The 27856-nt window shown below is 36.4% G+C and overlaps 1 non-coding gene across 1 annotated transcript; it reads left to right on the top strand.

The window, feature by feature from the left end:
- The first annotated feature begins 3428 nt into the window (after positions 1-3428).
- LOC145135213 (small nucleolar RNA R71) lies at positions 3429-3535 on the top strand. The gene has a single exon (XR_013719673.1). It is a non-coding gene; the product is annotated as a small nucleolar RNA R71 (small nucleolar RNA).
- Positions 3536-27856: the final 24321 nt, after the last annotated feature.

Below are 27856 nucleotides of genomic sequence, written 5' to 3'. Positions count from 1 at the left end.
TCATGTGCGTGTTATGGACATGGAGGCCACCTATTACGTCGGGCGTACCAGAGGGTACGTTGGGCGTACTAGGCTCAGAGTGTAAACCTTAATTGTGTTGTGTGTCCCTATTTAAGGAACATGATGGCCTCATTTCAAGCTACCATTTCCAGCCTCCAACTCCCCTCAAACCCTAAATCCCGTTTCCATAGCTTGTGTGAGCTTTTGTGGCTGGTTGAGTGATCTTGTGGAATTCTTTTGTGAAGAAGGAGCTTGAAAAAGAAGAGTTGGTGTCCAAGATTTTGGATCTAAGTTTCTCTGTGGTTAGAGCATCATCCAGAGGTATCAAGCTCAAAACCTTCTCATTGTTTGATTAAGTTCATGTTTTGGTCCATTTTTAGGGTTTTATGTCCCAAGCTTCAGGTTTTATGAGTTTGATGAGCTCCAGAGTATAATTCCTGTCCTTTTACGTGCTTTTAGTTGTTTGAATTCATAAAAATGGGGTCTTGGTCGTCAAGACCTCTCCATGCATGAGATATGGGGACCTTTGTGAGTAAAGGATTAGAGTTTATGAGTTTTAGACTTGTCCAGCCATGCTAAGGCTTAAAGTCATCAACTTTATGGAGTATTGGACCTTAGTTAGCCCAGATCTGAGGTGTAGCAATTGTCTTAACGGATTAAGACCCAAAGGAGTGAAAAGAAAGAGTCTGGTACATACGCCGTGCATACCACAGTTACGCCCCACGTAGCGTTGAGTCCACCCCGATGCATGCATGGCTAGCTGTATGCCCAGCGTAGAGGGTTGTACGCCCAGCGTACACGATGGTGTTGACTTTTGTTGACTTTTAGGGTTTGGTCAAGTTGTGGACTTTAGAGGCCATGGAGAGGTAAAATGGTCTTTTACCCTTCTAGGGTTAAGTAGAGAGACTTAGCCAACATTTTGAGGATGTTTGATATCAAATTCTAATTAGAGATATATGTGACATCTGTTAGACGGAGTTTAGACCGGCAGTCCGGGCGTGGGATTTACTTACTCTACTTCACGAGGTCAGTCTTCTCACTATACTTACCTGAGTGGTAATATTGTGTGACCGGAGGGTCCTTATCTGAGTTATTGACTGGAGGGTCTTATGTGCTTATACTGAGTTATGTGATATATTGTGCATTCTGTCTTTGTGATTTATGTTGTATATTATTGTGTGCTTTATCGAGATAGGACCAAAGGGTCCAAACCGAGCTGTGAGACCGGAGGGTCCTCACTGAGATACAGGACTGGAGGGTCCAACCCGAGCTGTGAGACCGGAAGGTCCTCACTGAGACACATGACCAGAGGGTCCTTATCGAGATATAGCCATGAGAGGCTAATTATTATGTATGTGGTATTTTGGGGAACTCACTAAGCTTCATGCTTACAGTGTTGTGTGAAATGTGTTTCAGGTACCTCTCAGGATCGCGGGAAGGCGCCGGCTTGATTGTACACACCAGCTCAAGATTATGTTTTGAGGATTCTAGGATATTTTCGAACATTTTTTTATCTTGTGTTTTGAACAACTTATACAATTGGGTTTTGAGAAATGTGAGATTGTGTTTCATGTGGTTTTAAAAATGAAAATTTTGTTTCAAAATAAAAAAGCGTTACACCCGGGATGATTGCAGAGCACACACCACTCGATTCCGCATTTTGTGATGTACTCTGATAATGATGATGTATTGACAAATTTTGATTACCTTGGTTTGATGACAATGATATGGTTTACTGTTTTATGAATGTAAAAATAAAATATTTTCGGGTCTTATTTTTGGGACGTTTCAATGTTCGATTGCACGAGATGGGAATGGTAAAGGAGGCTGATATGAATTAATCGAGAAAAATGTTTCTTCTCGACACCATGACGTGGTGAGTCATTAGAAAGAAACTCAATTTTTACTCTTTTGGCTCCGGGCTCCTCTTCTTCCAAACACGACTTGGGTTGCATCGTGGGTGCTAGGGGTGTTCGCGGTGCGGTTTGGTGCGGGTTAGAGTCAAAACCGCAAACCGCACCACATATGCGGTTTGAGTTTTTCGAAAACCACAAACCGCACCGCGAACCATGTAAACCGCATTATGCGGTGTGGTGCGGTTTTGGGCGGTGCGGTGCGGTTTTATGCGGTTTAAAAAATTATATATGTCATAAAAGTATTATACGGTATAATCATAATGAAAATAAAAACATCTAAACAATTAGCACAAAAAACAAATTTTCTATCATAATTGTCACACACATAGAAGTTAAACTATAATTATCGTCTATACTCAACACAATTATCAATAATTAGAATTACTTTAGTTATGAAATCAATTCAAAACCATGCAATCTGATGAACTTCTATCCTTCAATCTATTTCTTCTTTTTTTTGTATATATATACACGAGCGATTGGTTATTATATATATATATATATATATATATATATATATATATATATATATATATATATATATATATATATATATATATATATATATTGCGGTGCGGTTTGAACCGCGGTTTCATATTTAAAAACTGCAAACCGCACCGCGTAGTGCGGTTTGGCAAAAATAGAAACCACAAACCGCACCGCTAATGTTCCAAACCGCGTTATGTGGTGCGGTGTGGTGCGGTGCGGGCGGTTTTTGCGGTTTTTGCGGTTTTCTGCACAGCCCTACTGGCTGCTTCAAGGGTCACAAATGGCTCAGCCTAAACCTCTTCTTCAATGTAGATCGCCATTAAGTGAGGTTGTGCATTTGGGTCTTGATTTCAAAGTGGTAATCTTTCATTGACAAGTGTAGTAAGTGGCCCAAGTTTTGTCTCTATGTTTTTTATGGAAGCTTGATGATTTCTTACATTAGCATCAGTTGTATCATGTCTCTTTTCAGTTGCTTCCATAAATCTTTGAAGTACCGACTCGAAATCTATCTTCTTTTCGGTTTGTGGTTGCTCTTTTTGGTAGAAACCCCGACCAGTTAGTCTATACTTCTCATATTTCTATTTCTTGTATTCTTCATATGGAAACCATTCCTTCTTAGGCTTCCTCCAATCTTCATCATACTTGTCACTACTCGAGTAAAGCACTTTTGCCTTGCGTTTCCCATTTTCATCTAAGTCATAATCCTTTGTCAAATGTAGACCCCTATAATTATCACAACCAACTCTTATGGCATGAATGGATTGATCCAAAATTTTCATTTGCTTATCCATAGAGTCGAGTTTAGATATGATTGCAACCAAATTCTCATTTCATCCATCCCCTTTTCCTCTAGTAACATCCTTTCTTGGATTATGGTACTCTCGTGAGTGCTTTGCAAATTCTTTAATTAACTCTTTGATCGCAGTTGGCTCCTTCTTCGTCATTGGTCCTTGGGAGTCAAGAAGTTCTATAGTTGTGAAATTCACTCCATCATAGAAAGTAGACACATTTTGTTGGACATTCAAATCATGTTGAGGGAAAATTCTAAGCAATCCTTTGTACCTCTCCCATGCTTCGTATAGAGACTCTCCAACCTCTTGTTGAAAATTAGCTATCTTCTTTGTGAGCTTCAAGATATTGGAGGGTGGGATAAATTTATCAATAAAAACTTCATGAAGGGTATCCTAAGTAGTTATGGATCCAGGTGTAAGAGATTTCAACCAAACTTGTTCTTCACCGGTAAAAGTAACTGGAAGCATCCTTAGTAGAACTGATTCTCTTGGCACATTAGGAACATGAAAATAGTTGGCAATGTATTTGACCTCATCAATGTGCTTGAAAGCATCTTCATACTCTTTCCCAGTGAAAGGTATGTCTTTTAGCATGGACAGAATGTGTCCTTTGAGCTCAAAACTTCTCTCGGCTGGTATCTCGGGTGGAACTAAACCTGGTCCATGTTTTTCACGTATCCACTTCTTGTAATCGCCCATCGTCGTTATCGTAATGTCTTCCATCTCTTCAACCTTAATATTTATCTCTTCTTCCTCTAAACTTCCTTCGGTAGATGTTTTTGGTTCGTATCCGATTCCCTTCCTATCCAGCGTCCTTTCAAAAAGTTCGAATTTGTCGGATTTGAAAGTATTGCTCGATTCTCCCTTCTTGTCTTTCTTCTTGTGGAAAGCAGATTTTGAATCTTCTAGTGGAGGAACAATAGGCGTTTAGATCATCGGGTCATATATCACTGAAACAAAAGAAAAAAAAATAAAAATGCATAAAAGGAATAAAAATCACTAAACTAATAATTAACTGAAGCGAGACCATGACGTGGTTGCGTCTCAAAAAGAAAACAAACTTAATCATATGCAACCTAGTAACTTTTTGAGGTTTTTACCCCGCGAAAAGGATCGAATAACTAAAATAAATTAAAATATAATTCAAATAAACCGTTCCCCGACAACAACGCCAAAAACTTGATGCGTGCACAAAGTACCTACTTAGTTTTAAATTTATAACCTAACAAACTTTTACTAGATATGCACCTATAGCAGTGTACCTAGTCAGTTTATAGTGTAGTTCAGGTAAGTTGGGTGTCGGTCACAGGGGACGAAATTCAGTTTAATCAATTAACTACTTCTAATTAAACTATAAAACAAACTTTGATTTGGGGGGGGGGGGGGGGGGGGGGTTTACTGATTTTTCAAGATCAGATTAAAATAATATCAACTAACAAGTACAAAGCAACTTCAAGAATTAAAAGAATACATATGTCTAGATCCAATTTCACTTTCTCCTACGGTTGATTTCTAGTGGATAGATTATATTGATTACCAATTATCTAACTCTTATGGTCAAGTTACTACGCCTATCGATTTATGTATGACAAGGCAATAGTCATGCTCAAGTTAAACACTAAATTGATAATAGCATAATTGGACTATGAATGATATTAGTTACTCTTCTATTGTAACGCCTGGTTCCTGCTAGAAGAAGGAAGTAAAGACTTGGAGCTGCAGAAGGAAGGTTGAAGATGCAGAGCCAAGGACTCATTTTTGTCTTGATACAGGTATAAAGCTTATACATTGGCTTCTATTCACTTAGATCTTCATTTGCACTTGTATATTGTCACATTTAGGCCATTTCCAAGGTTATTCCGAGATTTGAACTCTTTGGGATGAAAGGACTTCAGATCTGGGCACTCTTGAGCTTTAGAAGCTCAAAGTTGCCACCTTTATTCAGCCATGGCCCTATTCCATGACTTAGACCTCCATTTTAGCTTGTAATGGGTGTTTTAGCTTCATAACACCATGCATGCACGTAAAGTTAGCAACTTTATGTGTAATGCTAGTCTAAGGAGTCCAAATCTACGAGTTGGAAGCATTGGAATGGATTAGAATCGACTGAATGGAATTGTCATATGGAGGACTCGACGAGTTGTTCTTGGACTCGACGAGTCGGGTCGCGAACCCCTAACCCTTTTCTGGTTTTGAGTGAAACCATTGAGTCTAGGAGATGACTCAGTGAGCTGGGCAGGATTAGGACTCGGAAGCTGAAGAACTCGACGAGTCTAAGGAGGGACTCAACGAGTTAAAGTCGTTGTGTCCCGATTATATAACAGGAAGAACTCGACGAGTCTGGGAAGGGACTCGACAAGTTGACTCGGTTGACCACGAGTCTGAGTAGTACATGAACTCGCCGAGTTGGGAGATAACTCGACGAGTTAGGGTTGACTGGGAGTTGACCTTGACTTTGACTTTGACCTGGATGTTGACTTTGACCAAGGGTAAAATGGTCATTTTACCCTGAGAAGGATTATCAGATTTCTGATTAAGTGTATTATGTAGTTGATAGTCGGGGAGTCGTCGGAGCAGTAGTCAGAGATTCTTCACTCGAGTTTCAGTAGTCAGCCTTACGAGGTGAGTTTTCTCCTGTAGGAACGGGTCTACGGCCACAATGTCGGCTCGTTTAGATGTTAGTAGTTCCGGACTACGGTCCGATGTCGGGGCGGTCCCGAGAAACGTTTATGTATGCTTAATGTCTTTGTGATTCTTGCTTCTTATGTGTTATGTGTTCCGGGCTTCGGTCCGATGCCAGGGCGAGCCTGATGTACGTTAGTTTATATGTTATTTGTTATGTGTTCCGGGCTTCGGTCCGATGCCGAGGCAAGCCCGATGTATATTAGCGTATATGTTATGTGTTATGCGTGTCGGGATTTGGTCTGATGTTGGGCAAGCCCGATGAATGTCTATATGCTTATGTTATATGTCGGGGCAAGCCCGATGTCAGAAGGGGTCCGATGCCAGACGCGGTCTGATGTCGGGTGGGGCCCGATGTCGGGTTCGTCCCGATGTAGCTGGGAGGAGTCCCAAAGTTATGTATATGTTATGTGTATGGTATGTGGTTGTTTGAGGAGACTCACTAAGCTTCGTGCTTATAGTTTTCAGTTTTGGTTTCAGGTACTTCCACTAGCAAGGGGAAGGACTCGGGATGATCGCATGGCACACACCACAGTTTCAGCATGGGATTGTTTGGACTCTGATATTTTCTCATATGAGTTGATACAGTGTTTGACATGACGTTTTGAGATACATGATGCTTCATTTTCTTTATGATGATGGATGATTTATGGTTTTAATAATGATTTTAAAACGAAATTTTTGGTCTGTATTTTTGGATGTTTCATCTATGGTCAAGTTAAGCTACTAAGCACAAATTAATACTAATTATGCTCTTTAACATAGTTAAAGTTACTAGTTTTAATTACTTTTAACTAAGATGTGATTATCCTAGGTCTAACTATTTAATGGTCATAAACAATTAGGAGATAAATTTATCTAATTAAAATGGTCAATTAACACACCAAATATGATTTACGAACAATATAAACTAGAACTAAAACATGCTAGGGTTTATATATATCAAACACAAGTAAATCAATAATAATCATCCAATGATTGAAATCAAAACATAAGTATCAAGCTAATCTTCACCAAACAGAAGTAAAAGGTGATTAGCCTCTCATTGTAGCAGAAAAACACATTAGATCTAGGTAAAATAAGCTAGAAATAAGTTTAAATAGCAAACCAGCTAGATCAATGTTGAATGTCTTCTAAATCTTCTTCAATCCTTGAGCTCTCTTGAAGTTCAACTTCTTCTCAGTTTCTAAGGGTTTATTAGTCAGAAATAACCTCAGAGAACCGAATGCATCCTCCCAATTTCGACCTAATGTCCAGGATTTTATATTTGTGGAAATCTAACCACCACGTCGTGGTTGACCGCCACCATGACGTGGTGTTCGAGTTTTTCCCGTGTTTTCCACATCAGCGTAAGGGTCGCGATTCTTCGATTTGCCATGTTGCATTTAACCCACCACGATGTGGTCTTTAGTCTTTTTTCTTCTTTTCTTCATTTTAGCTGTCGTTTCCTGCTTCCAACTCCTCGTATGCTTCCTTTTTGTCCAGAGCAACTCTTCGCAACTACAAAACATAATTTAAACATATTAAGTACCTTTTGTTCCATATTAAACATAATTATAGCTAAAAGTATTTGAAATATGCATTAAATATATAGTTAATTATACACATATCAGGCTTCTTTAGGGTCATTCACAGGTAGTGTGTTAGAAACTTCTTTCCTTGGGTTGAAATTAGGTGTACCAACTTTCCCTTTTCATTTTTTATAATTGGGATGAGAGGACCTTTTTCTCTTGACAGGACCTTCCCTAATAGACAGAACAATAGTGGTTGAACTTGTGTTCCTTAGTGGAACAATGATTTCCTCAGTTGTCTTGAGCATCTCATGTACCTCCATAATACTCTTTTCCAAACCACTCATATATTAGTTCATAGTGAACTTCTTCTATGCGTTAGTCAAAGAGTTAAGAATGACATCAATATCCAACTCTTGAGTAAATGGGAAGCCAAGACGTTCAAGTCTGTCAAAGTACCCTTTTAGTTTTAATACATGGCTCCAAAAATTAGACAAAAATAGAATTGTAATGCTGGGATCTTGGGTGGAAACAGGTGATATTTTAGTAGGTAAATTAACACCCCAAATGGTGAAAGAATCATCGTATGCCCTCGAAGATAGATTGTTATGAATCATACTTGGCATGCGGGTATATACTTCAAAAAAAAACTTATCTAAAATTACCTATAGGAGGTTGGGGTCGGGTGATTGATGTAAGATGGGTCCAGAGTTCTAAGACAGATGAGACTAGAGAAAACAAGGTACTCACATAACCATTCTCATATTGCTTGCAACCTAGAATAGCTTGCATGACTTTGAATCTCTCAGTTCAAGCTTGCTCTTGAAACATATATTTGAGCTGCTCATTCATGTCGTATGCCCCAAGATTCTCACAACTATTTTGGAATTTAGAAGAAATCATCGCCAACATCAAACACGAGACATCGATATAGTGATATCGATGCTTTTTATGTTTAGCAGCCTCTTCTTCATTTACATCGTCAGGAAGCTCATTTTCCAAATACTCATCGAACACATGCTCCTTTCTCTCATACCTCAAAGTGATACTCAGGTTACGAATCCAATCAAGGTATCTAGGACCAGTGAGCTTATCTCATGGAAGGAGTTGAAGTAACGAGAATTATGATGAAGTGGTTGGTGCAGGAGGAGGAGTGGCACCCGAACGAGGAGTCATCTATTAAGAAAAGAAACACTATTAGTTTGATCAAAAAATCCTTTTTAAAATAATTTCCCAATATCAAATTATTAATCAAAAGACTAGGATCCATATTTAGCTTCACTATGTAAAGTAGATTATCCGAAATTACACAACGAAGTTATTTGGGTGGACGAACTATTGTTGATCTCAATCTCTATGAGATTCCTAAAAGACAAGATTTATTGAATTATGTCAATAGCATGTTAATCTCTTCTAATCCACATTTAGCATTTATGACTTGATTAGCCGAGGATCATGAATCCAAATGGTGAATCGACCATGTGAAGTTACAATGAGATTCGGCTCAAGTAACGCTTGAGAATCACATCGCCATATACGTTTCTTTGACTATATTCTTCTATTGACGATCCGGTAAACCACACATGCTTACATCAACAAGAATATACCACCAGGCGTAATTTCCATGGAAAACATAAGATTCATATTATTATTATAAAACGGGTTTTTGTTATATTACTTATTAAGTTAACACTTTTAATAATGCATAGTTGTCCCATCAAACCCTTTCGGTAACTCAACTTCAAACGCAAGAAGGCAGTGAGGATGGAGGGAAATAAATGCCACTTAAAAACCAACCTCATTAGGAATCAAAGAGACATACCTTAAACCTTCCTTATAGCAATAAAGTAGATGAGCGTGGTCATGGTAAGACTAACAGTGCACATTTAATAAACACGTGAGGACACAATGTTTGTATTTTAGTGTGATACATATAAAAAAAATTACTATATATACACATTTGGAATTTATATGTCTTTTAATTCTATTGACTAAACAATGTAAGTCAACAATTAAATTATCTTTTGTCTTTTAATTAATCTTATAATTAAATCAAGTTTACTTTATCTTTTAGTATAAAGGCTAGTATGTATGTGTTTTAAAATCGAAAATAGAATGAAGCAGCCGAAAACAAGGAACAAATTTTATAATTCTGGAATATCATGTTCCAAGATGTGGGGAATGAACAACCACGTCGTGGGACACTGGAAAGCACGAGCCTATTATAAAATATTAATTTAAGTTTTCAGTAACACACCATGATGTGTCCAGGAAGGGACCATGATGTGGCAACGAGACAGCCGCAATCCAGATTCAGCACCAGCAAGAACCACGGCGTGGCGAAGAGGCAGAATGACCCGAAAGTCGATTTTGTAAGCATAAACAGATCAGATTTTAACAAGGCAGATTTCTAGACAATTTAAAACGATTTAACCACATAATTCCTACACATACAAACCCTAACATAGGATCAAGAGAAAGTCTAAGTGCAATAGACTTGAGTTAACCTACGCTCTGATACCACTAATGGGTTTCGAGCATAGTTAAGGAATAAATCATGAAAGCGAAAGCAACAATTTTTTTTCTAATCATTAGACTCTAAACATTCAGATCTAACTCAACTAATCTATGCAACATAGAGAAACATAAACAAGAGTAAAAATACCATTGTGTTCTTCTTGGACTTCTTTGGTCTAGCCAGTTGATCGAACTAAAGAACCCAACATAGAGTTCATCTCTTGTGATCGCACCCAAGACACAAAATAAACAAATCAAAAACCTCATTGAATAGCAGCAGCAGAAAGACTCGAATAAACGAATCTGAGACTAACCACATTGTGGCAAACAGGCTACCACATCGCGGGAACTGGACTTTGGCTATTATAGGGTATTCCTTAGGGTTCCTAACTTTGGAGGTAGAGAGGTATTTTTCACATGTACCAAAACCAGATTTTGACCCCTCTTTATATAGGGGGTGGTTTGAAACCCTAAAGATAATTACCAAATATATTTGTAAGTATCTTGACTTTTCAAACCATTGTGTTATATTCCAAATTCATTATTTTCTATTAATTAATTAAACTATTAATTAATTAACAAAACAAGTCCCTAATATAAATATCTTTTCAGTTTTACTTTATTTTGCTCTTGCATGTAAACCAAAAGGACACAGCTATTTATAGTAATATTACCGGTTTATTATGGCTATATGCACTAATCTCCATCAATTTCAATTTAACATGGGGGACTTAAATGAGAAAACATCTTTATGTTATCCCTATGTGGTCTGTCTCACAAGGGAGTCTCCTTCGTTTACCCTCATTTACAAAAGTGTTGTTGTGATGCCATAGATCTTCCACTGGTATAATTCAAAGTGGTTTGATTCGTCAAAGTCGTCCGATTTGAAGGTATGTATTGCGTCGAAATCCACTAATGATATATGTTTGTGATTTAGGTTTTCTAACTTTGTGTTAGGGTTTTACATTTTGACATCATGTTTCAATCAAAACTGTTATCTCTGATTTATAGTTCTAGTTTAAACAACATATGATATCATGGTTATTGCATGCATCCAATATCTCATGGTACATTTATTTAAAATCACATTTTAACAAAGTTCTTTTATAAAACCCAAATTTTATATAATTGACACGATCAAATTTTAAAATTAACATCTAATATTAAATTTGGACGTTTGACCGCTAAAAAACATTTAGAAACCTTTTAATTAATCTTCTTTTTATTGAGTGATGATCTCACCCTTGAAATTGGAACCGGTTTAACTATCATCTCGGATCAACACAAGGTAACATACTAACATTACCATTATTAATTTATTCATATATATATATATATATATATATATATATATATATATATATATATATATATATATATATATATATATATATATATATATTTCTATCTGATTTACTCTAACTCCAAGGGCATCGTTGAATCATCTAAAGAGTTGCTACCTCTTGCAATGCATAGACAATGCGTTAGGCACATTTATGAAAATTTGAAGAATAGATTTAATGCTGCTATTTTTCCAACACTCTTTTGGAGGCCTACGAGTTCTACTAACGAAGTGGGTTTTAATGCCGCAATGTTAGACATAAAAAGTCTAATCATAGATAAATTCAATCATCTCATTGAAAGGGATCCAAAAAACTGGTGAAAAGATTTTTTAAGTAAACAATTACCAAAAACTCAATTAATAGATTATTAAATTACTTTTTTAACTAGACCTCATGATTTGTTTCGTACAGGGCTTGTGATGCTTTCGAGAATGGCATATCAGAGAGCTTCAACTCTAGGATAGAAGAAGAAAGGAAAAAACCTATTTTTGGTATTCTTGAAGATGTTTGTTTGATTATGATGAATAGTATTTATAAAATGAAGTTGAAGGATAAAAATGGGATATGAATGTATTTCCAAAGATAAGGAAGATAATTGTTTAACTGAAGGAACAACAAATATGGTGGAGGTGCATCCTAGTGAACTTGATCAGTTTGAAATGTGTAATAGAAATGAAGCATATCAGCTTGAAATCAATGAAAAAACATCTTTGTATCACATGTGGCAACTGATTGGGATAACTTGTGTCCATTATTTGAAAGCAATGCTTTATTTGAACAAAGATTTTGAAAAGTTTGTCAATATATGATTTAGTAAGGAAATGTTTCTAAATGTATATTGTTGGATTAGTGTCTAAGTCCATAACTATAATTGGTATATACTTGACCCGATCCGGCATGGTCCATTTGGGTTGCATGGCATCAGAACATTTGGATAAACCTTTTAATGAGAAGAAGATATTTGTGACATATTAATATATTATAAGTTCTAATATATTAATATGAAATCATATTATTTAATTAGTATTGATCTAGAATTAATTTGTAATTAATTTAGTGATCAAAAGAGACTAATTAAATATATGGGGATTGATTGTGTAAATCATAGATTCTTATATATGTGGGCTCATGATCCATGATTCCTTATGTTGGGTTTAACCCATGTGGTGGCCCATGGATACTCCATGGAGGTTAAAACCCATGGAGCATAAGGAATGGGTTGAGTCATGGGTTACATGGTGTAACCCTAATGTGCCACTATATAAAGACCCCATTAGTTGGTGAAATTGGCACTAGTGTATTACATAGAGGGCAAGCATATTTCATAGAGATATAAGACTAATATCTTCTCTCATGGTTATTCCAAATGTTCATGGTGTTGTGTGAACCATTTGAGGTGTCACATTTGGGGCACTAGGCTCTTGAGCTCCATGGAATCAAACACCAAACAAGAGGTATGTAATTCTACTAGAATTTATATTATGTGTACTTTATATTATGCTAGTTAGAACAATACCTTGGAAAATTGATATTTGCATGTGTAATAGAGAAAACATAGATCCAAGGTATTTAGGGTTGCATGTACACCTTAGGAGTGTTAGAATGCTCAAAACCCAACATATATAAGTTCACCATTAAGCATATGAATGGAATGGAAATGGGGCCTTCCACTGAGTACACAAACCCCTTACCTCCAAAGGTTAGATAAATCTCGAGAGGCTGACGGTTAAAAGTAAAAGGCGTGCAAGTGAGATTGAGGGAAAACATAACATAAGCAAGGTTGGAAAAACCGTTAGATGTGGTTTATGAAAATCAGTTGGCCATAATAGAGCAACATGCAAAGATGCTCAAAAGAACATGGAGCATAAAAGTACAAAGAGCAAGAAAAACATGTCTTAGAAGAACATATACATGTACGTATTTTAGTTTATATTGCTATGATGTTTGTACTTTAAGAAGCTAATTCCAACCAATTTTGTAGTAATGGCCATTTGTTGAATTATTTATGGAGCAACATGTAGAAGTAAGAAGTCGAAGCACCCGTCCACACATTATGCACAAACTAAATAAAAACGTCTGAAAGGATAATATTTAACAAGCTCTCAAAACCAGTTTATGGAAAATACGGATGAGGGAGGTCCATTGAGCAACCTGTGGACCTAGATTAAAAGAATAGATCATTATTTAGGATGTCTTTTGTGTCTATTTTGTTTCCAAACATTACTCTATTATTTTGGATGTATTTTGTTACCAAAAAATACTCTATTATTTTTGTTGTATCTAGTTTCACAACACAGAATAATAACGTACATTAAGCCCTTTTGGTAAATCTATTATTTTGATATTTGATCAATTTACCCTTATTTCATTTTTTGTTGTATCTACGCCTGGAAATGCACAGAATAGCAACATACTTTAACCGACTACTGTTCATTTGCAATTTAATTCAATTTCAATCCCACGTTTGGTTTAACATCAGAAGTTATTATAGTTTGTAGAAAGTGACATCTCATTTCATTGCAGTTTGCAGGAAGTGATATCCCTTATCTTCTCATTTTCTTGTGTGATCAACAATGGATAAATACCTCCTTATAAATTTCATTTACCAAATTACAACTAAATGAACTTACCAGAAGCATAAAGCCTAAGGGAAAAATTGACCAAAACCGAATAAAACTATGAAATAGGAATTCTGATGACTAAAAATAATCTCATTACAAGAATTCCGGACAGAAGGGTAAAACAGTAATTTACTCCCATATGTTGTACATTACATAAAGGCCCTACTTTTCTAGAAAAGTGCATTACATTAAAGGGATGCCTACTTAGACCACATGAAGGCCACAATTACCATTAATATGATAATTGTTTGATTAAGGTGTCTAAAATCATAACTATATTTGTATGACTTGTAATTAGAAGCAAAATCCATCTTGGGTTGCCCTCAGAACTAGTAACTATATATGAGAACATTTTGAAAGAGAGGTTGGTTTATTGATTTATTATATGATTAATAAATATTAATAAATGATTTGTTAATATATTATATGATTAATATATTAATTAGAAATAGTATTGTTTAATTAAGAATTAATCAGAAATTAACTAGAATTAGCTTTGGGATTAATTGGATTAATTGGATTAATTAAAGATGCAAGGACTGAAATGTAATTGTTCAATAGTTGAACAAGAAGGAATTTCAAAACCTTCCACATAGGGTGGACAGTTTTAGGAGATGTCAAAGGCATCTGCAATATTCCTTCTAAAGATAAGGAAACTGGATAACCACCTGCAATTAAAAGAGTACTACCCAATGTTTTAAAAACCGGTTTGAACCGGCCGGTCGAACCGGTTGGACCGGAAACCTGGGGAGGGAGCGGTTCAACTATCACCGATTTTACATTGATTTCTGAACCAGATTGAACCGGCCGGTTTTTAGAAAAAACCGGTTTAATCGTTCAAAATAAACCGGTTGAACCGGTTAAATCAAATAAAAACACAAGAAAAAGAACATTTTACCTAATAAACTTTGGTGATTTTTTTCATATTTATTTAGTTTTCTCTAAATAATAACATATGATAAATTTTATAAAGTTTTTTGATGTGTTTGTATTCATTTAAAACTATATTTCTTGACGGTATTATACTTTATTTTTTCTTTTTGACGTATATGGATTGATGTAAAACACTAAAACTTATGGTTATGTGTTATTTTAATGTATTTGGATTCATCTACAACTTATTTTTATGTGTATTTTTAATGTTTGAATTTGTAAACATCAAATTCATGATTTATATATGTATGTATGTGTAAGAAAAGAGGAAAAAACATGAAAATTATAGAAACTGGTTGACCCGGCGGTCGAACCGGTTAAACCGGTTGAACCGGGAACCGGTCACCATACCGGTTCAACTAAAAAACCAGTTTTTAAAACATTGGTACTACCTCTGTCCCATATTTAAATTGTCCACTTTTGAGTTTTGAAGTCTTTATTCTTCAACTTTGAACTTAAATATTTTTGTTTTTGATATATAATACTTGATGTAAATGAATGGATTGTATTTTAAATGTATTTTAATTGTTATAAGGTTCATCAAGTAATATATAACACAAACAAAAATATTTAAGGTCAAAGTTGAAGAATAAAGACTTCAAAAGTCAAAAGTGAACAATAAATATGGGACGGAGGGAGTTTTATTTTATTCAGGATTAGGGTTTCCGGGGTTATCATATCAGGTATAAATAGGACCCCTTGGGTTCTCTATTTCGTCCATGCCATATACCATAAGGATAAGCGAAAATTTGATCCTACTCTCCTATTTCCTCCTTGTTCTTGTTGCTAGAGTATAGGTGCAAACCATTATAGGCACTAAACCTTTGGCGCTAGCTTCTCAAGTCAACAAAGGAAGGAATCAAGTAAACTTGTTTGCTATAACAAGTTAGAGGTATGTAACCCTAGTTTCTAGTTTTCGAAATTGATAAGGTATATGCTAGTTTTGTTAATTCAAAGTATGTTGCCCTAATGTGAAAGAAATAGATCCTATTAGGTTGCATGTGCCCAATCTTAATTGTAAAGTGTTTTCCGGATTGAGCATTTTTGTTGTAATCTAAGAAAACCATCTGTGGTATCAAAGCTACTTGGTGTATCTTGCATTAATCGCACATTTGTGAATTGAACAAAATTTTTTGCAAAATTTGTGTTCACGACGTGACAGTGCATCTGTCACGACATGAACTCAGTACAGATCCAGATTTTTGGGATTTTCTGCCTAATTTGATTTATGTGGTTGTTATTTGCTAATTATATGTTTCAGTATCTGCTAAATCCGATTTTTGCCTATATTAGATAACTAAATAAAACCCTAAATGTTAAGAGATATCCTTAGGTTAGATAATGATTAATTATAAGATTAATTAATATTATCCTTATGGGTCTAATAATTAATTTAATTAAATGATTAATTAAAAGATGAATATTAAATCCATAAATGGTTTAACTATATTAATTAATTAATCGATAAAATAATTAATTTTAAATGTTTAAATGTTTAATTAAATAATCAACTAATTCAGATAATTAATTTTAAACCTTGTATTTTGAAATGTTTTAAAATACACCCTTATATATGTATTATAAGATTAATTATTGTATGTATAAGAAAATTCAGTCGAATCATTAGTATGCATCATCATGAAACCATGCTATAAAGAGGATATAAGGAAACGGCCTATAAAATGACCGTGGAATGGATGTCCTTTTCACCTATCGCTCTCCTATGTGGTGGAGGGTCGTTATCCAAACGGGTTTGACAGGACATAACCTCATTAAAAGTATAATGATATAAATTAATAGAATCTTTTAAAATCGCACTTTAGTTACTTTAGGAAAAATATGAAAAGTATGCTAATCCATGAAAACGCACATCATTCTTTATTAAGTCGTTAGTGGAGCATGTGTGGATAACTGGCACAATAATTTGGGAATATAAAGTAGAATGATGGTACAAATCAAAAATTATCATTGTTAATGGAGTGTGTGTGGTTTACCGACACATTAATTTGAGATGATAAATGATATCGAGCTTGTCAAGCGTGTTTGTATGGTTATTCACATCTTGTTTGTGATCCTCTATATCCTAGTCACACATAGAAGAACATAATCTGAGATTAAATATGTTATTGATTAGATTCAATGAATCTCAAAAGATCTATGAATTTCATATTAGATTGAAATTGGTGAATTGTTTTTACCTAATTTCATAAATTCGCAATAAAGATTTGTGTTAACTAACTAAAACCATCTCTCTTAGTGGTATATGACATCCATCTTCTTGATTGTGATTTGTATTTTGGATACTAGCCTTAAATATTTATTTTGGGTAAAAATATTAAAGATTTGTGTTAACTAAATAAAACCATCTCTCTTAGTATAGATGTCAACTTCAAATGATCCTCCTGCTTCTCAATCCTCCACCACCAACAACTCGAACTTCACTTTTCTATCAATCTTATCAAAAGAGACACTAGTTCGTCTCAACTACATGGACTGGATGTGAAATCTCAAAATGAATCTTTGATACGAGAACAAATAGTATGTTCTCGAAAAGGCTCTAATCTAAGTCGATGAATCAACTGCTACTCCAGAGAAGCTCGTTGCCTACAAAAAACATTATGACGATGCAACAAAGGTCGTCTGCATAATGGTTGCAATCGTGATACCGTAGTTGTAAAATTTCTACGATGACTATTGGCCATACAAGATGTGTTTGTACCTTGCTGAAAAGTTTCACAATAAATCACGTCAAGAGAGGTATGAGGTTGTCAAGGAATTGATGGCATGCAAGTTGAAGGAAGAAGAATTTGCCTGCAACCATGTGCAGAGAATGCAGAGATACGTGGAGCGGTTGGAAAAGCTCAATGTGTCTTTTGACAAGGAGTTGGCCATTAACATGGTCATTAACTCCTTGCCTCCCAGTTATGATCAGTTTATCCTAACTTATCATTTGAACAACACAAAGACTACATTGATCAAAGTCTATAACTTGCTGCATAAAGTTGGATCAGGGATGAAGAAAAACTAGGTCCCTTCTGCGACAAGTGCCCATGTCCTATCCGTTGGGCAAAACAGGGGAAATAAGAGGAAAGTTAATCCTCAATCGAACTGGAACGACAAGGCCCATGTTGGAGTATCTGGTAGTGGGTCCAAGTCAAAGCCCAATTCTAATATTTCTGCTATTAGTGACCCCAAAGAGGCCACTTGCTACTACCCTAACGAAAAAGGGCATTGGAAACAAAGTTGCCGCAAATACTTGCAAGATTTGAAGAATGGCATGGTCAAGCCATCTTCGGTAGGTATGTACACTATTCAATTCAATAACTCACAACTTACTCGTTCTTGGGTCCTTCACATAGGATGTGGTTTCCATATTTGCTCTGAATTGCAGGGGCTAAGAGAAAGTGAGGAGGTGGAGCATGGAAGAATAAATCTGGTCATGGGGAATATACGATCTTCACCTGTTACCAATATTGGAACTTATAGTCTAGTGCTTGGTGCTGATGTTAGAATAGATTTGATTAATTGTTGTTACTCGTCAGAAATGACACAAAACGTTATTTCTTTTCATGCATAATTAGACTAGATTTTTGATATTCTTTTGAAGATGAGAATGGTTTGATTTTGGCTTATAAGAATGGTCGTTTTATTTTTAAAGCTTTACCTTGTAATGGTGTATATGAAACTATGATTTGTGTTTACAATTTATGTCATAGTGTATTTCATATTGATTCGTCTAATGGTGTAGACAAAGCATACTTATGGCATTGTCGTCTTGGGCACATTAACAAGAAATGCATCGTCTAACTCCAAAAGGATGTAGTGTTGGAATTATTTGACTTAAGGTCGGATGATGAATGCGGGTCTTGTATTTTCGGCAAGATGACAAAATCACCATTCACTGGAACATGTGAAAAAGGTAAAGGATTTTTGGACCTTATCCATACAGATCTGTGTGGACCATTCATATATGCTTCAAGGGATGCAAATCGATACTACGTGAAATTTACAGATGATTATAGAAAATATGGGTATATCTACTTAATCAAACATAAATTAGAAACTTTTGAAAAGTTCAAAGAGTTTAGGAATGAGGTCGAGAATCAATTGGGTAGGAAGATAAATATGCTTTGATCTGACAGAGTTGGATAGTATCTTAATATCGAGTTCCACGACTATCTCAAGGAATATGGAATTGTTTCAGAACGGGCTCCTAAATAACACCACAACTTAATGGTGTGGATGATAAGCGTAATCAAACCTTACTTAATATGGTTCGTTCCATGATAAGTCGAGCTCCTCTTCCAATTAATGTCTAGGGGTATGCTTTAGAAATCGTTGCCCATATCCTAAATCTTGTTCCCACTGAGAAGGTTGTCAAAACACCTCATGAGATGTGGATTGGGAAAGTACCCTCACTCGCACATATCAAGGTTTGGGTTTGTGAAGCTCTCATTAGACGATAGACTCATGATAAACTTGAACCCATAGCCGACAAGTGTATTTTCATTGGCTACCCACATAAGTCTTTTGGATACTTGTTCTACAGGCCTAGTGAGAACATGGTCTTTGTAGAACGAAGGAGAGTCTTTCGCGAGAGAGAGCTCATATTAAAAAGGGAAATTGGGAGTGCTATTGATCTAAAAGAAATTCCATAGTCAACCAATGAACGAACCTTGGAAGACACTAGCTCTCAACCAGAGGAGGAGACTCCTATTGAGCTCATTGACAATTCGTTAGCTCTTCGTCAATCCAGTAGAGTTAGCATGCCGCCTGAGTTCTAGTTTGCATATTACTACAGATGGGGATACATTTATCAGTGATTAAACACTGGTAAATTTGGAAATGGTAGGGTTTTTATTCAAAAATTATTTCAAAAACATAAACATAGAAATGGAAGACTTAAGATTTAAAAAAAAAAAAAACTAGTTTTATTCACACCAAAAGATCATTTTGCAATACCTAGAAAGATAAAAAAAACAACCATAGAAAGAAAAGTGTTACAATATTTGAAGACTTTGATTCTCATGGGAGACAGGAAGTTGATGAAGTGTGGCGTGAAACTTCAAGGTAGAAGTTCTCTAGAGATATCCACCACCAATAAATCAACTTATAAGATGCTACTCTTCTTTATGTAATAAAAGAATCTCTTAAGCTATTAAGACAAAGAAACTAGTTTGCCCTAAAAGAGAGTATTCAAGTATCATCTTCATCTTTATGTTCTTAACGCTTTAAGAGACAAAAACTAAATAAATTATTGAGATAAGAGGCCACAAATTTCATATTTTTCACTTGTGAAAGAAGGGAGAAATTAGTTTTTTTAAGTCCTTACTTTTAGCCTCATTGGTCTTAGCACTTTAAAACTAATGCTTCATCAAATCAACTAGCCATGCTTTCTAAGAGCATGGTGTGTTGAATAAATTAATCAAAAGCAAGTCTTCTTTCTTCTTTATGGTCTCCTTGAATATTTTATAAAAATAAGAAACTAGTTTTTCTATAAAAACTCTTCTAAATTTTATGACTTATAAACCATATAAATCCCTATAAGACAAAAAAAACCCTTTTGGTCCAAAAAGATATAAATGACATAATAAATAATACCTTATGATATATTTTGATACTTAACATTGAAAATTAATATTTTCATGAAATAAATAATTTACAATTAATTACAATATATATATATATATATATATATATATATATATATATATATATATACATATATATATATATACATACATATATATATATATATATATATATATATATATTGTTGGATATAGTGTCTAAGTCCATAACTTTATTTGGTATGTACTTGACTCGACCCGGCATGGTCCATTTGGGTTGCATGGCATTGCAATACTTGGATAGACTAGATGAGAGAATAAGGCACTTATGATTACTAATATATTATAAGTTCTAATATATTAATAATAGTATTATTTAATTAGTATTGATCAAGTATTAATCTAGTATTAATCTAGTGATCAAAGTGAGACTAATTAAATATATAGGGTTGATTATGACAATCATCAATTCTTTTATGGTGGATTAATGATCCATGGTTTATGGGTTTGGTTATAACCATATGGAGCTCCATGGATAGTCCATGGGAGTTACAAACTCATGGGTCATGAGAAATCAAGAGTCATGACAATTAAGGGCATTCATGTGTTAACCCTAATTGTGACAACACTATAAAAGGAACCCTATGGCTAGCAAAATCATGACCTAGTGTTACTAGAGAGGGCATAACCGATTTTGAGTGCTAGAAGTATTCTCTCAAGTTATTCCAAGTCTTGTGGTGCTGTGTGAAGCATTTGAGGCACAACATTTGGGGTGCTAGGCTCACAAAGTCTTGAAGGAATCCAAGCAACAACAAGGTATGTATTTCTACTAGTTTTATGTTTTATGTAATCCCCATGCCATGCTAGTTAGGAAATAACCTTGAAAAAGAAATTTGCATGTATATAGAGAAAACATAGATTCAAGGTTATTAGGGTTGCATGTACACTTAGGAAGTGTTAGAATGCTCAAAAACCCATCAGTGGTATCAGAGCCTAGGATTGTTTTCTGTATACTTGATGCAAAACTGCTTAAAAATCGAAAATTCTGCACTCTGACGACTGGACTCGCCGAGTCCATGGGGAGGACTCGCCGAGTCCATGAACAAATTCATCCTACTCGGCGAGCAGAATAATGCACTCGACGAGTAGGAGCGTGCTGGGCAGTTTTTTCGAGTTTTGTTGCTGGAAATGGATTAAGATCATTATCCCAATCTGTTTTGGACTTGTAAAATCTGTTTTTCAAAATGATAATGATTATGTTAACCCATTTTACATGGCTTTTATTAATTTTCAAGTATTGTATATAGTTATATGATTTCTTGAAATTGCTTGACATGAATTTGTGTTCTTATGCGTTTTTAGAAGATCATAGGAATTATATGTAACCTCCATGTATGTTTAATTCATGATCTTAATGGCAATGATGGTGTCCATAACTTGTCCTCAAGTTATGGATAACCAAAAGTCACTTCTTTAAATTGTGATTAAAGAACTAAAGAAGTTTCATAAAATGAAGAGTCTTCATTTTTATGAACCATTAAAACTCATAAGTTACAAATTGAAGAGACTTGGAATAGTTTCAAATCTTGCCCTCAAGTTTTGGAATTTGAAAAGTCTTACACTTTAATACTTTAATTCCAAATTAAACCTTAGATTTTTAAAAAGTTTAAAAATCAACACTTATACTATTATTATAATTTTACTATATAGATATGTATAAGAATATTTCATTCTTACCGTTAGTAGGCCTCATTCACGAAGCCGGTCTATAAGGGGGGTATAAGGTTGTTGCCTATAAAATGGTGACTTAATGGGTGTCCACTCTCACCCACCGCTTCCTTGATCGGTGGAGGGTCGTTAGCCGAACGGGTAGGATACGACTTTAAATACTCATTAAAAGTATAATGAATTATAAAGTAACTATACATTATAAATTCCCAATCTTAGTTACTTTAGGAAAATGTGAAATTGGTGCTAGCCCATAAAATTACACTTTGTACCTTACCAAGTCGTTAGTGGAGCGTGTGTGGTTAACCGGCACACTAACATGGACTAGTAAGAGTGGCAAAGGGTAACTTGACCTTATTATAGATCGGTGGAGCGTGTGTGGTTAACCGGCACATCAATTAGGTAATATTGTTGAGGGTACCAAGTCAATTTGTATGGTTATTCACACCTTGTTTGTGATCCTCGGCATCCCAGTCACAAACTTGAGAGGGCACAATCGAGATTCAAACATGCCATTGAAAAGTTCAATGTATCTCAAAAGATCTAGGAGTTTCAAAACCAATAAAACCTAATAATAAAATATTTCGTTCTTATGGTGGAAATTGGTAAATCGTCATTTACCTACCTTCAAATATTTTATAGTATGGATTACGGCATCCCTCTTCCAACTATAAATAGTTTGTTGGATCCTAGCCTTAATATTTCATTTGGGTGAATTATTAAGGATTCCTAATCTAATGAAACTTGTCTTTCTTTCCTTTCAGATGTCTTCCAACAATGCTTCTGGCTCAAACCCAACAGGCTCTTTTTCCCTTATGAACTTGTGTGGTAAGGTCATCTTTGATGGATCCAATTTCAATGAGTGGATCAGAAACATCAGAATGATTACCCGCTATGAGGACAAAGAATATGTCCTCGATAGGGAGCTTAAGGTTGTGAGTGAAGCCACTGCTACTCCTGAAGAGTTTGCGGAGTTTGTTGCACATGAAAAGGATGCTACTAAAGTAGCATGCATCATGATGGCCACCATGACTCCTGAACTTCAAAAATCCTATGAAGATTTCTACCCCTATGAGTTGCACCTGGATCTGATGGAAAGGTACCATCAGAGCGCGCGTCAGGAGAGGTATGAAATCATCTCCTCCATGATAACCGCGAGGATGAAGGATGGTGAACCCATCACCGGTCACTTGCAGAAGATGCAAAGGTTCGTTGACCGGTTGCTGAAGCTAAATGTTGACTTTCCTGAGGAAATGGCGATTGACATCATTCTCCATTCCTTACCTCCAAGTTATGATCAGTTTCGTATGACTTATCATATGAACAAGGAGGAAGTCACACTTAGCAAACTTCAAGGACTCTTAAGGACAGCTGAAAATGGCCTTAAGGGTAAAGCGGTTGTTACTTCTACTCCTTCAACAGCCCCTGTTCTGGCTATTGGGCAGGGAAAGGGTAAGAAGAGGAAAAGCCCTTCGAAGGGTACCAAGGGTAAGACTCTTGATGGTTCCTCTTCAAGTGGGACAAAGAAAGGTCCCATTACTCCTTCTTCAAACCCAAAGGAAGCACAGTGCTTCTATTGCCAGGATAAGGGACACTTCAAGCGAAGCTGCCCTAAATATCTGCAAGATGTAAAGGATGGGAAGGTTAAACCCACCCATGCAGGTATTTACACAATATTGTCTAATAACTCATCTAATGCTAATTCTTGGGTGCTTGATACAGGTTGTGGTATTCACATTTGTACTGATTTGCAGGCACTAAGAAGAAGTGAGCAAGTGGAGCACGGGAAGATAAACTTAGTCATGGGCAACAGGAAAGCATCACCTGTTACCAAGATAGGAGTTTATTCTTTATTGCTTAATAATGGGTTAATGTTATATTTGAATAAGTGTTGTTACTCGCCCGAAATGGCGAGAAATATTATTTCTTTTCATGGCTTGTACAAACAAGGTTTTACATTTTCATTTGATAATAAAAATGGTGCTATTAATGTTTATTACAATGATGTATTTTACTTTAAAGCATTACCTTGTGATGGTGTATATGAAGCCGTGAATGTTGTAGACAATCTAGGAAATAATGTGTTGTATATTGATTCTTCAGATAGCTTGGATAAAGCATCCTTGTGGCATTGTCGTCTTGGACATGTTAACAAGAAGCGCATAGGCCAACTCCAAAAGGCTGGAGTCTTGGAATCATTTGACCTCAAGTCAGATGATAGTTGCGAGTCTTGTTTACTTGGAAAAATGACAAAGTCACCCTTCACAGGTACTTGTGATAGGGGTGAAGGTTTGTTGGACCTTGTACACACGGATGTATGTGGGCCCTTCAGAGTTGCTACAAGGGATGCTAAACGCTATTATGTGACTTTCACTGATGATTACAGTGGATATGGATATATTTACTTAATCAAGCATAAGTTAGAAACCTTTGAAAAGTTCAAAGAGTTTAAGCAGGAAGTGGAGAATCAATTGGGCAGGAACATCAAGATGCTCCGATCCGATCGGGGAGGAGAGTATCTTAGCATTGAGTTCCTTGACTATCTTAAGGAATGTGGGATTGTCTCACAATTGACACCTCCCAGAACACCACAGTTGAATGGTGTAGCTGAGAGGCGCAATCGAACCTTGTTGGATATGGTTCGTTCCATGATGAGTCGAGCTTCGTTACCAATCTCTTTCTGGGGGTATGCCTTAGAGACTGCCGCCCATATCCTTAATCTAGTCCCTACTAAAAAGGTTGCCAAAACACCTCACGAGATGTGGACTGGGAAAGTTCCCAATTTGGACCACATCAAGATTTGGGGTTATGAAGCTTTCGTGAGGCGTGAGACTCATGATAAGCTTGAACCTCGAAGTGAGAGGTGTATTTTCATCGGCTACCCACAGAGATCCTTTGGTTAACTCTTCTACAGACCCAGTGATAATGTGGTTTTTGTAGCAAGAAGAGGAGTCTTTCGTGAGAGAGAATTCATAAGCCAAGGGGACAATAGGAGGCAAATTGACCTTGAAGAGCTTCAAGAGTCAAGTGGTGAAGGAACCTCAAATGCTATCGACCAACCTGAGGAGGAAACTCCTGTTGATCCGATAGATGAGTCTGTACCTCCAAGACGTTCCACTAGGGTGAGGAACACACCTGATTTTTATTATGGTTATCACATCACCACTGAAGGTGATACATTTATTAGTGATAGTACACTAATAGATTTGGATGAACCTAATAATTACAGGGAAGCCATGACAGGCCCTGAGTCTGCTAAATGGAAGGAGGCTATGGACAGCAAGATTCAGTCCATGTATGACAATCAAGTTTGGAACTTGGTTGACAATGTACCAGGTCGTAAGACAGTTGGGTGCAAATGGATCTTCAAGAAGAAGACCGACATGGATGGGAAGGTACATACTTACAAAGCGCGACTAGTTGCGAAGGGCTTTACTCAAACTCCGGGAGTTGACTATGATGAGACCTTCTCACCAGTAGCTAAGATTAAGTCTATTAGAGTATTGTTAGCCATAGCTGCATTTCATGATTATGAAATATGGCAAATGGATGTCAAAACTGCTTTCCTTAATGGAAAGTTGGCTGAGGATGTTTACATGGCTCAACCAGAGGATTTTGTCGATACAAGATACCCTAATAGAGTGTGTAAGCTTGATAAATCCATTTATGGATTGAAACAAGCATCTCGCAGATGGAATCTTTGCTTTGATGAGAAAGGCAAAGAGTTTGGCTTTTCTAGGAGTGAGGATGAGTCTTGTGTGTATGTCAGGGCTAGTGGGAGCATAGTTAGCTTCTTGGTGTTGTATGTGGATGACATACTTCTCATAGGAAACGACGTCGCAACCTTGCAGGAGGTTAAGTCCTGGCTTGGGAAGTGTTTCGCTATGAAGGACCTTGGGGAAGCTGCCTATATCCTAGGGATAAGGATATTGAGAGATAGGAGTAAGAGACTAATTGGACTTAGTCAAAGTACTTACTTGGATAAGGTGCTGAAGAGGTTCAGTATGCAAGAATCCAAGAAAGGAGAATTACCAATCCAGAGTAATGCCAAGCTGAGTAAGACTCAGAGTCCGAGTACAGAGGCTGAGATAGCTGAGATGAGTCATATACCATATGCTTCCGCTGTGGGCTCGATCATGTATGCTATGACTTGTACTCGCCCTGATGTGGCCTTTGCTTTGAGCATGGTCAGTAGATATCAAGGGAACCCTGGCAAGGCACACTGGACAGCGGTAAAGAACATTCTCAAGTATCTGCGGAGGACTAAGGATTGGGTCCTTACCCTCGGAGGCAGTGATGACTTGAGAGTGGAAGGATATAGCGATGCTAGCTTCCAGACTGATAGGGATAATTTCCGCTCTCAGTCAGGCTGGGTCTTTATCCTAAATGGAGGGGCAATTACTTGGAAAAGTTCCAAGCAGGAGACAGTAGCTGATTCTACTTGTGAATCAGAGTACATAGCAGCAAGTGAAGCAGCTAAGGAGGCGATATGGCTAAAGAACTTCATCGGAGACCTTGGAGTTGTACCAGCTATAAAGGAGCCAATGGAAATTTTCTGTGACAGCGAAAGTGCGGTTGCTTTGGCTAAGGAACCGAGAGATCACGGGAGATCTAGGCACATTGACAGAAAATACCATTTCATCAGGCATCGAATAGAAGAATGACTCCTCGTGGCTAAGAGGGTATCATCAGATAAGAACCCGGCAGATCCCCTCACGAAGGGACTGAGCAGGGTTAAACATTTACAGCATGCGAGGCGCATTGGGCTGAAGGATGATATTAGTTTCAATAATTAGATTCCTGAAACTTGTAAAATGTAATTGACATTTGATGATAAATAAAAGTTGTTATTTATTTATGAGTAAGGTGTTACTATCTTGTGTTGATTGTTTACTATGTTTCAATTTTGCATGTTTTTACTTCCAGAATAATTATGTTATTATTCAAACCATCCACAGTCAGTCAAACTTTGGAAGTAAGTATTGATTTAAGACTGTCATGAATTTGGCTTGTATGATTTGTCTGAAAGTGCTTTGGACAATGCAATGGTTGCTACAACATTCATGAGTACTCATAAGGGCTGAGTATTGGATCCAACCCACGCTCACTAGCATCACTTCATGGAATTTATCTCGAGTGATCGTGAGACGGTAATATCATATAAATCTTCAAACCTAGAGATATGAGTTGTTGACTATGAGTTGGTTATTCATTGATTGCACGAAAACGCATTGGTAACTCGATGTCATAAAACGTGCCTTTGTGAATAATTCAACAAGTAGTTAGTACCAGCATATCAGTCGAAGTTTATCTGTTCCTTCTAGAAATAGAAGCGATATCTGGGCCCCTCGATGATTTGGTTTTGACTTATGTACCGGGCCCGGTCAGAACCTAATTGATGTGTTCAATTTAGTTCTATGTCGAAACAAATCAGAGATCAAGAAACAAATGTTGGACAATAAGTAAGACCATGTTCCATGTGTTTGTCCGGCTAATATCATGAGAACAGAGGATTATATGATCACTTATCTTAAATGGCGTATCATCATCATCTCAGTTCCGAGAGACTTTGAAAGAGCTACGATTGCTAGTCGGATTTTGAAGTCATATTTGCAAATATAGTTATTAGACTTATCCAAGTGGGAGACTGTTGGATATAGTGTCTAAGTCCATAACTTTATTTGGTATGTACTTGACTCGACCCGGCATGGTCCATTTGGGTTGCATGGCATTGCAATACTTGGATAGACTAGAT

The sequence above is a fragment of the Lactuca virosa genome, chromosome 8 (genome assembly GCF_052849685.1).
Source record: "Lactuca virosa cultivar CGN04683 chromosome 8, Lactuca_virosa_CGN04683_v6, whole genome shotgun sequence".
In the NCBI taxonomy this organism is placed as follows: domain Eukaryota; kingdom Viridiplantae; phylum Streptophyta; class Magnoliopsida; order Asterales; family Asteraceae; genus Lactuca; species Lactuca virosa.
Note: the sequence above shows the minus strand (reverse complement) of the source record. Positions and strands in the feature narration are given on the sequence as shown.